The sequence below is a fragment of the Budorcas taxicolor genome, chromosome 4 (genome assembly GCF_023091745.1).
Source record: "Budorcas taxicolor isolate Tak-1 chromosome 4, Takin1.1, whole genome shotgun sequence".
Classification (NCBI taxonomy): domain Eukaryota; kingdom Metazoa; phylum Chordata; class Mammalia; order Artiodactyla; family Bovidae; genus Budorcas; species Budorcas taxicolor.
The window spans coordinates 98,775,712-98,787,043 of NC_068913.1; the positions used below are offsets into that span (position 1 = coordinate 98,775,712).

General features: G+C 41.5%; 1 pseudogene; it reads left to right on the forward strand.

The window, feature by feature from the left end:
- Nucleotides 1–4,924: 4,924 nt before the first annotated feature.
- LOC128046574 (60S ribosomal protein L5-like) lies at nucleotides 4,925–6,570 on the forward strand (annotated as a pseudogene).
- The last annotated feature ends 4,762 nt before the right edge of the window (nucleotides 6,571–11,332 follow it).

Consider the following 11,332-nt stretch of genomic DNA (forward strand, 5'->3'; position numbering starts at 1 on the left):
AGATTTCTCAGGAGGCAGGTAAGGTGGTCTGGTATTCCCATCTTTTTTCAGAATTTTCCACAATTTGTTCTGATCTACACGCTCAAAGGCTTTGGCGTAATCAATAAAGCAGTAGTAGATATTTTTCTGGAATTCTCTTGCTTTTTCGATGATCCAGCAGATGTTGCAATTTGATCTCTGGTTCCTCTACCTTTTCTAAATCCAGCTTGAACATCTGGAAGTTCACGGTTCATGTACTGTTGAAGTCTGGCCTGGAGAATTTGAGCATTACTTTGCTACTGTGTGAGATGAGTGCAATTGTGCATTCTTTGGCATTGCCTTTCTTTGGGATTGGAATGAAAACTGACCTTTTCCAGTGCTGTGGCCACTGCTGAGTTTTCCAAATTTGCTGGCATATTGAGTGTAGCACTTTCACAGAATTATCTTTTAGGATTTGAAATAGCTCAACTGGAATTCCATCACCTCTACTAGCTTTGTTCGTGGTGATGATTCCTAAGGCCCATTTGACTTCGCATTCCAGGATGTCTGGCTCTAGTTGAGTAATCATACCATCGTGGTTATCTGAGTCATGAAGATCTTTTTTTGTACAGTTCTTCTGTGTATTCTTGCCACCTCTTCATATCTTCTGCTTCTGTTAGGTCCATACCATTTCTGTCCTTTATTGTGCCCATCTTTGCAAGAAGTGTTCCCTTGGTATTTCTAATTTTCTTTGCAGCCAAAGATGGAGAAGGTCTATACAGTCAGCAAAAACAAGACCGGGAGCTGACTGTGGCTCAGATCATGAACTCCTTATTGCCAAATTCAGACTTAAATTGAAGAAAGCAGGGAAAACCACTAGACCATTCAGGTATGACCTAAATCAAGTCCCTTACTATTATACAGTGGAAATGACAAATAGATTCAAGGGACTAGATCTGATAGAGTGCCTGAAGAACTATGAATGGAGGTTCATGACATTGTACAGGAGGCAGTGATCAAGACCATCCCCGAGAAAAAGAAATGCAAAAAACGCAAAATGGTTGTCTGAGGAGGCCTTACAAATAGCTTTGAAAAGAAGAGAAGCTAAAGGCAAAGGAGAAAGGGAAAGATATACCCATTTGAATGCAGAGTTCCAAAGAAGAGCAAGGAGAGATAAGAAAGCCTTCCTCAGTGATCAATGCAAAGAAATAGAGGAAAGCAATAGAATGGGAAGGACTAGAGATCTCTTCAGGGTTATTATTATCATTTATTTATTTTTGATGATGCTGAGTCTTAGTTGCAGGGCGTGGCTTTCTCTAGCTGTAGGCAGCAGGGGCTACTCTCTAGCTGTGGTTCACAGGCTGCTCATTGTGGAAGCTCCTCTTGTTATAGACATAGGCTCAAGAGCACAGAGGCTCAGTAGTTTTGGCACATGGTCTTAATTGCCCCATGGCATGTGGGATCTTAGTTCCTAGACTCGGGATGTACCTGTGTCCCCTGCATTTGATGGACCCCCTTTTTTTTAGAATAAAAAATATATTTTAGTATTGACTTACACATTTTTAAATTTAGTGAAATTCTGAGAAAATTACATTAGAAATGTTTTGTCACTTAGTACTGTTTTCAATTTCTATACCACATGGCCGCGCACAGCCATCTTCATTGTACGTAGGGACTTTAAAGGTCTTCATCTGGCCCAGTAAGTAGATTCTTAACCACCATTCCACCAGGGAATTCCCTTGCAAGGGTTTTATTAAACAGGACTAATAAAGGCCTGTTAACTGGGGAGAGGTCATCAAATTATGGGGGCTTCCCTGGTGGCTTAGTGGTAAAGAATCTCCCTGCAATGCAGGAGATGCAGGTTTGATCCCTGGATCAGGAAGTTGCCCCGGAGAAGGAAATGGCAACCCACTCCAGTTCTTGCCTGGGAAATCCCATGAACATAGGAGCCTGGTGGGCTACGGCCCATGGGGTCACAAAAGAGTCGGACATGACTTAGTGACTAAACAACAACAGCAATCAAGTAATAGTGAACCAATTCAACCTGATCACCTCTATGCAACAGGTGTTCAACCCATACAAAATTATTGATCCCATCTGTGAATCAGGTTTCCATGTGATGCTTTCCAATCTCTGGATATCAAAGGGCATTTTCATAATAAAATGATCTCTGAGGATGGTTGAAAATCCTCTCAGAAAAGCTGAAGCTGATCACACTATTGTAGCTAGAACCCATTGCAATGAAAAATGTCATTTCAGGGTGTTTGAATTTCTTGAGACATTAATACAGGTATTCCTCGTTTTTCGAAAGTTCACTTTACACCACTTTCCTTTAATGAAAGACCTACATTGGCACCTATGTTCAGTATCTGAGAAATTTGAAGAGGATTTTCACTTTTATGGGGAAAAAAAAAGGCAAAAAGCAAAAAAGCATTCAGAGTTCATTCTGCAGCAAGCCACTATAGAGGCAGCACAGACCCAGAGCAGGCAGAATGGCCCTGGCAAGCCCTTCCCCAGAAATTATACTCCGCACCTTAGCATCAGGCTGCTTTAGCTCTGAACTGTGTCTGTATGCATTTGTGCTTTATTTTGATTTATTCTGTGCATCCCTTAACAAGATCTTCCCAGAGGTAACTGCTTCTTCTCTTGAGGCCAGTTTAACTTACAAGCGGTTTCATAGGAACCCTCTAACTGGACAGTGGGGGAAACCTGTACTTGAAATCTCAGAATGGACAGCATCAGTATTAATACATAACTGACTGGCACAAGTTTGCTTTGTTTTCTCATCACTGCTGAGCCATTTAAGGACAAAAAAGAGGATTGGATAAGTAATTAAATAGTAATTCAAATGCTTTTATATTTTGTGTAATTGCCCCATTCCACAATAAGCATCTCTAAGCATTTTTACAGAACAAGCACATGGATTTTTGTATTATCTACAGTTTTACCTATACATGTGAAAAATTTAAACAGCACATTAGAGAATTTTACTCCGGACAATATGAAAACTTTCAGATATGAAATGGTGGTGCTGATTCTGTTTTAATGTTCCTTCTGATTGTACATATTAAGATGATATTACAATCTATAAATCTATCAAAATGTTTCTATTTTTGTTATTGCTCCCCAAAGGTAACTTAAGTTTGAATGAATTCAACTAAATGGTGAAGTCTTTTTAAAATTGCTAAAGAAAATACTGTGTTTGAATCACTTGTTATTAGTTTGATGACTGCAGTGACTTTTACCAGCCTCTCTGGTGTAATTTCCCTTAAAATCAAGTATTTTGGGAAGATTTAGCCTCAGCCTCATCATATAATACAGCAGAGAGGAGGCTTCAGTTCAACAAATATGGAGTCCCTGCTCTGCGGTAGCCACTGAGTGTATGAAAATGAATTCAAACAAGTGAACAAGACTAAAGGGAACAAACACATCCTCTAAAACCACTGTGTTCTCTTGTCATAACTAACCAAGAATTAAGGCAGCTGTGGTGTGTACATGTGTTGAGCTGAAGTGCTCAGGTGAGCTACTGACCTTGTAATGGACAGGACCCTAGGCGGCCTTCTCAGAATAGACACCCCCACCCATGTCCTCCACCTGCCTTTTGTCTGCAGAAAAATTTTAGTCAAAGGATAAACTTAATCAGAGAAATAAGAAAATACAGAAAGAAAGGAAAATAGTCAGGCAAGACCAAATAATAATACTTAGCCATAAAAAAAAAAAAATACTCAGCCATTAAGCAGAGCCAAGGACCTTTAGTTCCTCCTCGAGGACTGTGGATAATATTCTGAGCCATGTCCTCTGAGCTGCCTTGCAGACACTCACCAAGTGGAAGAAGTTACCTGTATGCTGCCCGCAAGCACATGGACCCCAGATTGGTTGGAACCAGAAGGTTGATGTTGATTCCCAATTACCTCAGCACCAACCATCAGAAGAATGTCTACAAACTGATCATGCCCTATGCCTTGAGGGCGTACCCCACAGTCTGAAGGGCGTACCCCCAGCCTTAAGGGCGTACCCCACAGCCTGAAGGGCGTACCCCACAGTCTGAAGGGCATACCCCACAGTCTGAAGGGCGTACCCCACAGTCTGAAGGGCATCAGTCCACTATGGCCCCCTTTGCCTGACAAAGCCATAAGCTGTTTCTTTCTACTTCACCCAGAGCTCTGTCTCTAAGCTTTAAACCATTAACTGTGTACTGAGGCCAGATTCCAACAATAACCTTTGGCCTTAAAATGTAAGCAGAATTTGCTACCCCCTGAGTAGATGGGGAAACAATGGAAACAGTGTCAGACTTTATTTTTGGGGGCTCCAAAATCACTGCAGATGGTGATTGCAGCCATGAAATTAAAAGACGCTTACTCCTTGGAAGGAAAGTTATGACCAACCTAGATAGTATATTCAAAAGCAGAGACATTACTTTGTCAGCAAAGGTCCATCTAGTCAAGGCTATGGTTTTTCCAGTGGTCATGTATGGATGTGAGAGTTGGACTGTGAAGAAGGCTGAGCGCCGAAGAATTGATGCTTTTGAACTGTGGTGTTGGAGAAGACTCTTGAGAGTCCCTTGGACTGTAAGGAGATACAACCAGTCCATTCTAAAGGAGATCAGTCCTGGGTGTTCTTTGGAAGGACTGATGCTAAAGCTGAAACTCCAGTACTTTGGCCACGTCATGTGAAGAGTTGACTCATTGGAAAAGACCCTGATGCTGGGAGGGATTGGGGACAGGAGGAAAAGGGGACGACAGAGGATGAGATGGCTGGACAGCATCACCAACTCGATGGACATGAGTTTGGGTGAACTCCGGGAGTTGGTGATGGACAGGGAGGCCTGGCGTGCTGCGATTCATGGGGTTGCAAAGTGTCGGACACGACTGAGCAACTGAACTGAACTGACCCCCACCCCACCCCAGAGCTGTGCTAATTCTGCAGCTCCGTGGCAAGCCACGGACTTGGTGCTCTGACTTGCAGAATCGGGTTTATCAAAGTTGTCAAGCATAAGGCCTACTTCAAGACTGTGCTTGGGCTCCTCTCATAGCTCAGTCAGTAAAGAATCTGCCTGTGGTGCGGGAGACCTGGGTTCAGTTCCTGGGTCAGGAAGATCCCCTGGAGATGGAAATACCAACCCACTTCAGTATTCTTGCCTGGAAAACCCCACGGACAGAAGAGCCTGGCAGGCTACAGTCTATGGGGTCGCAAGAGTCGGACACGACTTAGCGACTAAACCACCACCACCAAGAGTGTGCTGAGTCACTCAGTTGGGTCCAACTCCTTGCAACCACAAGGACTGTAGCCCTCCAGGCTTCTCTGTCCATGGGATTTTCCAGGTAAGAATACTGGAGTGGGCTGCCATTTCCTTCTCCAGGGAATCTTCCCAACCCAGGGATCGAACCCACATCTCCTGCATTGGCAGGCAGATTCTTTACCACTAACCCACCTAGGAAGCCCTACTTCAAGAGATACCAAGTTAAATTCAGAAGATGGAGAGAGGGCAAAAGTGACTGCTCTGCTCAGAAACAATTGGTGATCCAAGTTAAAAATAAGTATCATATACCAAAATATAGAATGATAGTTCGTGTAACCAACAGGGATATCATTTGTCAGATTGCTTATGCCCATATAGAAGGAGATATGACAGCTTGTACAGTTTATGCTCACGAACTCCCAAAGTGTGGTATGAAGGCTGACCTGTCAAATGATGCCACAGCATATTGCAGTGTCTTGCTGCTGGCCAGCAGGCTTCTTAATAGGTTTGGTGTGGACAAAATTTATGAAGGCCATGTCGAGGTGGCTAGAGATGAATACAATGTGGAAAACACTGATGGTCAGTCTGGTGTCTTCACCTGTTATTTGGATGCAGAGCTTGCCAGGATCGCCGTTGTTCAGTTGCTAAGTCATGTCTGACTCTTTGCAACCCCGTGGACTGCAGCACGCCAGGCTTCTCTGACCTCCACTATCTCCCAGAGATTGCTCAAATTCATGTCCGTTGAATTGGTGAAACTATTTAACCAGCTGATTCTCTGCTACCCCCTTCTCCTTCTGCTCTCAGTCTTTCCCCGCATCAGTGTCTTTTCCAAAGAGTTGACTCTTCACATCAGGTGGCCAAACTATCAGAGCTTCAGCTTCAGCATCAGTTCTTCCAATGAATATTCAGGGTTGATCTCCTTTAGGATTGCCAGGACTACTACTGGAAAAAAAGTTTTGGGGGCCCGAAAAGGAGCTGTCGATGGAGGCTTGTCTATCCCTCATAGTACCATGTGGTTCCCTGGTTATGATTCAGAAAGCAAAGAATTCAATGTGAAGGGACACCAAAAACACATCATGGAGGAGAATACCGCAAATTATGTGTGTTTCCTGGATGAAGACGATGAGGATGCTTACAAGAAACAGTTCTCTCAATATGTAGAGAGCAATGTAACTGCAGACATGATGGAGGAAAAGCATAAGAAAGCTCACCCTGCAAGATGAGAGAATCCAGTGCATGAGAAGAAGCCTAAGAAAAAATGTTAAAAAGAAGAGGTAAAGCATTCCAAAATGTCACTTGTCCAGAAGAAAGACTGAGTAGTTCAGAAGAAGGGAAGCTTCCTTAGAGCTCAGGAACAGCCTGCTGAGAGTTGATAAACCAAACCACAATTTTCTATCAAGATTTTTCAGATAAAGTCAATATTAAAGTTATTGCACAAATCTAAAAAAAAATAAGCAGAATTTTAACCAGGTGAATGGAAAAACATTTTTTCTTAAAAATAACCATAGGCTGAGCATCCTTACAAGCACGTCTTACTGTCTTTCAAAGTGTGAAAGTGTTAGTTGCTCAGTTGTGTCTGACTCTCTGTGACCCCACGGACTGTAGTCCATCAGGCTCCTCTGTCCATGGGATTCTCCAGGCAAGAATACTGGAGTGGGTAGCCATTCCCTTCTCCAGGGGACCTAGGGATCAAACCCAGTCTTCTGCATTGCAGGCAGATTCTTTACCACTTGAGTCACTGAGTATCTCAACAAACCCGAAGCTAGGTAACCACATTTTCACAGATGTGGTATCTAGGCTCCAAGACATTTTAGGCTGAGTACAAATAGGTAGAAAAAAGAGAAATTTAAGAATACCTGGTAGGAGTTGCCTAGTGGTCCTGGCATATTTGGGTCATAGCTAGAGAGTTGGGTACAACGGGGAGTAATTGACAAGGAAGATGGAAAGACACTTTAAAACTGGATCTCTAGTAAACAATATGAAGAATCATGTTTTGGACAATGGGAGACCTTAGAGGTTTTTCGTGTGGGAATAGAAGGATCAGATTCCTGCCTTTTTTGTTTGTTTAGAGGAGAGATTTATTTGAAGAAATACTACAACATATGAAAATGACACAAAGCCTTAATTTCTACTCATAGAGTGATAGATTTGATATGGTGCATAATATAATTATTTGCTATAGTGCATAATAAAATTTTTTAATCTGTAGCGCAAAGTTTGATGACTAAGTCATTTGTTGATAAACAAAACCTCTTAGAACTTTTTAATATCAGCCAGGGTCACAAATGCTGTGCACAATGAATCTGAACTGACACTAGTGTGATAAGTAGATTGGAATAGAGGTGGTGTAAGAGGGGGGAGCAAGTGGGAAGCTATCGAAACAGTTGACAGGAGAGATGATAAAGACCCAATCAAGAGGTGGGAGTGGGAATGCTGAGAAGGGGACACATTTAAGAAACACTGTGCAGGTGAAATTGATAGAACTTGGCAACCAGATGAAAGAAGACTTAAAGAATTCTACTGTGATGTGTCTCCCCTCTCTCTCTCTAGGCTAGATATAGACATCTTTTGGGGTAACATTTATAATAGTAGATTAACCACTTTAATGTGTACAGTTTGGTGCCATTCAATAGATTCACAGGGTATGTGGCCCTCTTTAGGTCCAGAATATTTAAACGTTTTATATTTAAATTTTGGAGGAACCACCAAACTGTTGCACCAGGCAGCTGCACCATTTTATATTCTCACAGGTTCCATTCTCACTAGGGTTCCATTCCTCCACACACCTGCCAAGACTTCTGATTTTCCTGTTTTAAAAAATCTTAAATTATAGCCACCCTAGTGGTTGTGAAGTGGTATCTCATGGTGTCTTTGTTTGCATTTCCTTAATGACTAATTTCGTTGAGCATCTTTTCCTGTGAGAGTTGGCCATTTGTATATCTCCTTTGGAAAAACGTCTATTCAGATAATTTGCTCATTGAAAACATTGGATTATTTGCCTTTTTGTTGCTGAGCAATAAAAGCTTTTTATGTTTTCTGGATACTAAACTCCTGTCAGATATATAAGATTTGCAAATATTTTTTTTCCCATTCTGTAGCAGGTCATCTTTTCAGCCAAGAGTTTTTTTGAGCCATTTATTGAAACAGGAAACACAGAAGAAGAAGCCAACAAGGATAGAAAGAAGGTAGGAAAAATAAGTTCAGTTGATGGTGTTGATTGGAAATCTTCAGGGGACACCCAGCCAAAGGTATCTGGCTCACGTGGTGCCTGTAACACCCTATGCATTTGGTGCTTCTTGATTGATGGAATCTAGAGAGAAGCTGGTGGGCAGTTGCTGCCTTAGCTATAAGCCTCAGGCTGTATCCCACAGAAACAAAGGTCACTCCTCTTTCAACAAGCCTGTCCTTTATAATTGAAAATACTAGGACTTCCCTGGTGGTTCAGTGGTTAAGACTCCACGCTTCCACTACAGGGGGCACAACTTCTACCCTGAACTTGGAGAACTAAGACCCTGTATGCCCCCATGGAGTGACCAAAATCATTAATTAAATATAATATCAAAAATCAAATTAAATTAAAAAAAAATCATTTTTGGTCAATTTCCTAAAACAGTCAGAAACTTAAATGCAACTTGAATTAAGCCACAATTCCGAATCAGACAACACAGGCTTAAACCAGGTATGGAGAATACGAAAAACAAAAGCAACCAGGGAGAGACATGGCCTACTGTGATCTACTTATACTCTTTTCCTTCAAACAGAATACAACATGTGTATATCTTAATCTAAGCTTATATTTATGTAAGATTTATTTAAACCAAAGTAATTGAAAAAGCTGATATAAATTTCCAATCCTGTATAAATAAAATAGTTCCTTCTTTCATGCTGAAAGCATCATTGACTTTTGCCTTCAGTTTATAATCTATGCGCTCTGCCTTGATTTACTCAGCCATGCCTAAAGTACTTTTTTTTATATCTTGGGTGAGCAGGCAATGTTGATAGGGGCATGAATAGCTCCTTTTTCAGAGTTCTGTCCACATGGCTAATATTATGAGACACTCTTTTTTAAAATCCCTTGGATCTGTGCTAGGTGTCCTGCACAGACTCAGGTCTGGCATTATTATTACTTTTTTTATGAATCTCAGGGAAACCATTCTGCTGCTGAGCTAGCCTCACTCATACATTTCATTTATCCGCCATAATAAGAATATCAATACCTTGGATTTATATAGAGCCTCTCATCCAAAGAGGTCAAAGCTTTTTAATTTAATTGGATGTTCCCGTGGCTTTAAGAGCCTCTGGGTATATTTACAAATGTAATAATAAGAAACAGTCTGCTCTGGTTTACAATATAATAGACAGCATAAAACAAGACCTGAGCATACACTGCTCCTCACCTTCACTGCACAAACATATCCGATGCCTGGCCGTGGAGTTCAAGGTCCTTTCTGAGCGGATCTCCATGTATTTTTTCACCCACGACTCCACTTTTTCTCTATGAAATCTTTGTTTTACTCAAATTAATCATTTAACATAGGATGCATGTCTTCACTTGGTGTACCTTAACCTGTTCTACAAGGCCCTTCACCTCCTCCTTAGGTGTTTTAAGTCTGTGCTCTTTTTTTTTGTGGGGAGGTGGGGGAGGTCAGGTTTACTTATAACCCACCTATGAAGACCATGAAGACCACTGTAGAAACCTGGCCTTCCTTGCTTATTTCTCACTGAAACATCTGCAACATAGACACTCTTGTTCTTTGGGCATTAATGCTGTGGTTTACAGTCATTTCTTTTCCTGTATAGTATGTCAGCCCCTCCACACAGAGAAGTCTATTGTCAATCCCTTGCTTGCATGAGTGTGCTCAGTCGTGTCCGACTCTTTGTGATTCCATGGACTGTAGGCCTCTGTCCATGAGATCTTTCAGGCAAGAATACTGGAGTGGGTTGCCATTTCCTCCTCTAGGGGATCTTCCCAACCCAGGAATCTAACCCCAGGTTTTCTGCATCTCCTGTATTGCAGGAGGATTCTTTACCATGCCATCAAATCAGTTTGATGTTCATAGCCTTAGTTGGTCCAAGTAGCCTGGTGAGTTTGGGAATTTGCGGTGAAGGTTGAATGTTACAAACAAGCAGACACACTGTGCCTTCCCCTAAATTATTCCCCATTGTTAACAGTTTAGTGCAAGTTTAGAATTAGTTTAGAAGATCACCTAGGATAGAAGCAATGAGAAAAGGTGTGGTTGTCACCTGAAGATGAAAAGTACAATGGTACAAAGGTTTCCTGTGAAAACAATGTATTGAATGAAGGTTTAATTGGGGTGTGTGGATTTAATTATCATGTAATTGCATTTGCAGTGTGTGATGAAAGTAGCCTATCATTTTTGATGCTTATCTAATTCTTGCTTTTTTTTTTCAAAATTTTCTTTAAAAGTTCTGCTTATAAAAGCAATGCCTATTCAGATAAAATTTGGAAAACACAGTAAAGTGTTAAAAATAATGAAATATTACCTTTTTCTTGCTCCTCAAAACAACTTTGTAATACCCAGTTCAGTTCAGTTCAGTCGCTCAGTAGTGTCCAACTCTTTGCGACCCCATGGACTGCAGCACGCCAGGCCTTCCTGTCCATTACCAACTCCCAGAGTTTATTCAACTCATGTTCATTGAGTCAGTGATGCCATCCAACCATCTCATCCTCATGCCATAAGGGTGGTGTCATCTGCATATCTGGGGTTATTGATATTTCTCATGCCATCCAACCCTTCTCCTGCCTTCAGTCTTTCCTAGCATCAGGGTCTTTTCAAATGAGTCAGTTCTTCGCATCAGGTAACCAAAGTATTGGAGTTTCAGCTTCAACATAAGTCCTTCCAATGAATATTCAGGACTGATTTCCTTTAGGATGGACTGGTTGGATCTCCTTGCAGTCCAAGGGACTTACCAGAGGCTTCTCCAACACCACAGTTCAAAAGCATCAATTCTTTGGCACTCAGCTTTATTTATAGTCCAGCTCTCACATCCATACTTGACTACTTGGAAAAACCATAGCCTTGACTAGGTGGACCTTTGTTGGCAAAGTAATGTCTCTGCTTTTTAATATGCTATCTAGGTTGGTCATAACTTTCCTTCCAAGGAGTAAGCGTC